The following is a 2,544-nucleotide window of genomic DNA, read 5'->3' as shown; positions in this document are numbered from 1 at the left end:
TGGTTTACGCTAAGTAGAGAGAATTTGAATTGCAGCACGAGTTTTATCTTGTTCGATTGCTTCTGATTTTGAGTTCAAATATCACAGAAGACCCTTTTCATGATGTAATCGACACCCTTCACCCCAAAATTGCTGGCCTTGTACCAAAATTTGAAACTAATATCATGTCTGCCGAACTTTCTGTTTTAAAGTATTCCTATTTTTAAAGGTGGAGATACATTCAGTTTGTACCTCAGATATAATTAAGCAGCAATATAAATAAATAGCTTTGGGCACAATGTTATGCCTCATGCAAGAAGGCGAGCTGGCAGAAACGTTAGCACGCTGGGCGAAATGCTTGGCGGTGTTTCAAATTCCCCCGAGGTCGACTTTGCCTTTCATCTTTTCGGGGTCGATAAATTAAGTACTAGTTACGCACAGGGGTCGATGTAATCGACTTAATCCCCTTGTCTGTCCTTGTTTGTTCCCTTTATGTTTAGCTCCCTTGTGGGTAATAAAGAAATAAGAAACGTTAGCACGCCGAGCGAAATGCTTAGCAGTATTTCGTCTGTCTTTACGTTCTGAGTTCAAATTCCGCCGCGGTCGACTTTGCCTTTCATCCTTTCGGGGTCGATAAATTAAGTACCAGTTGCGTACTGGGGTCGATGTAATCGACTGGCTCCCTCCCCCAAAATTTCGGGCCTTGTGCCTAGAATAGAAAAGAATGTTATGCCTGATGCGAAGGTAATATCTGCGGGAGACTTTTGGGCAGCTACAGATAATATTAGCTGATATCTTTCACTCTGGTATAGAATGGTTTAGGCTATCTGCTGTTTTGATGAATTACTCTGCCCCAAATTTCTGTTGAAGTTGGTTAGTCCATCCCCCACTTAGGTCAAATGTGTGTGTGTGTATATATGTGTGTGTGTGTTTGTTTGTATGTATACATGTATAAATATGCATATGTGTACGCCTGTATTTATAGAAGTATGAACGCATGGATAATATGAATGTGTGTATGCAGTATCTATCTATCCATCCATCCATCCATCTATCTATCTATCTATCTATCTATCTATCTATCTATCTATCTATCTATCTATCTATCTATCTATCTATCTATCTATCTATATATCTATCTATCTATCTGTCTGTTTACAATTTATGTCTCTATTAATTAATCTGATGCAACGATTGTCTGACTATGTATGGATTCGTTAAAGCATCATTCAATCAGCTGTAATTATCAGACGGTATGGAGTCTAAATTATTCAAATACCTCCACGCTATAAACACCCGCTCTCTGTCATACGCGCGCACACACACACACAAACACACTCACACACGCAAACTCTTTGCTGACTGTTCACACTCAACGCGTCACGCTAGAACCATCTAAAACGAGCATATAACTTGAAAAGTTATAACTAGCTATAGCTAATAATGTCTTCAGCTGAACAAACAATTTGATGGACTTGTTCAGTAGCGTGTTGTAACTTTAAAAGTTTACGTCGCCAAATACGTGTTCAGCGGTGAGATTAAAGATAGTTCTTTATATTTTCTTATTTTTGCTTTTCGTAAGGCGAAACATTTTATGTAAATATCCAACACACGGTGCCAATAGTGTTTCAGCAGCATAATTCCTAAGATTCAAACGTAGGTTTAGATACGCAGGCCAGCATATTCGATGTCAATTCATCGATTTTGACTAAGGAAGCATGTATATTTCTGTATTGCATTATTTCCGAAACTGATCGATTCCTCAGGGTGTTTGTTGGTTTCTCTCTCTGTGTCTATGTGTTCCTATGTGCTCTTTTAATCTGTCTACTACTTACCTCCCTTTACTAACTTCGATCTTTTGTGTAATAATAACGTGTTTGTTCGATATAACCTCTGAATTTTACACAGAAAAAAAAACAAAAAAAACATCGTAGTTACTTTTAACATAAGCTTCACGTATTTATGTTCTTAATCTTTAGACAGTCCAGGAAAGTGGTTGATGGAAAAGGGCAACGGAATTACTGCTGTAAAATGTCTCATTCCCTATGTATATATGTATGTCTTCCGTATTTAATCATTTAATAGTCCAGCATAGGCATTCTCTTTTTCACCGATCTTCAACTTTGTTACCATCCGTATGTATGTATGTATGTATGTATGTATGTATGTATGTATGTATGTATGTCTTTTCTGTAGCTAATCATGTAAATTCTTCCTCTGAAGAAGGGGATGACTTCTAACAAAGGTGCAAAGCTCCATCTTTGAAATGTTGATAACGAAAACAATGTCACATTTTAAACCTGAGAATAGTCTTGCATAGTTTTAATGTTCCGATAACAGAATGTATTTGTAATGTGCGAATCAGTTGGTATATCAAGACTGGCAGTTAGGCATTTCGAAGCAGTTGTTCATAGTTATCCTTTTCTCTTTGATTTTCAAAGATGTATGTATGTATGTATGTATGTATGTATGTATGTATGTATGTATGTATGTATGTATGTATGTATTTCATTGAAGAAGAGTTGGAAATGTTACAGATATGTATGTATGTATGTATGTATGTAT

The 2,544-nt window shown here is 36.7% G+C and overlaps 1 long non-coding RNA gene across 1 annotated transcript in view; it reads left to right on the top strand.

Annotated features, from left to right (window-relative positions):
• The first annotated feature begins 879 nt into the window (after positions 1-879).
• The window catches only part of LOC118760926, a 1,671-nt gene continuing 6 nt past the window's right edge, over positions 880-2,544 (top strand). The window contains exons 1-3 of the long non-coding RNA XR_004997043.1: positions 880-890; positions 2,176-2,298; positions 2,517-2,544. The exon at positions 2,517-2,544 is cut by the window's right edge and continues 6 nt beyond it. This is a non-coding gene — a long non-coding RNA (uncharacterized LOC118760926). The remainder of the gene's footprint in view (positions 891-2,175; positions 2,299-2,516) is intronic.

This window comes from Octopus sinensis, unplaced genomic scaffold, assembly GCF_006345805.1.
Source record: "Octopus sinensis unplaced genomic scaffold, ASM634580v1 Contig01971, whole genome shotgun sequence".
Classification (NCBI taxonomy): domain Eukaryota; kingdom Metazoa; phylum Mollusca; class Cephalopoda; order Octopoda; family Octopodidae; genus Octopus; species Octopus sinensis.
The sequence above is the reverse complement of the archived record's forward strand: the minus strand, read 5'-3'. Positions and strand labels throughout refer to the sequence as shown.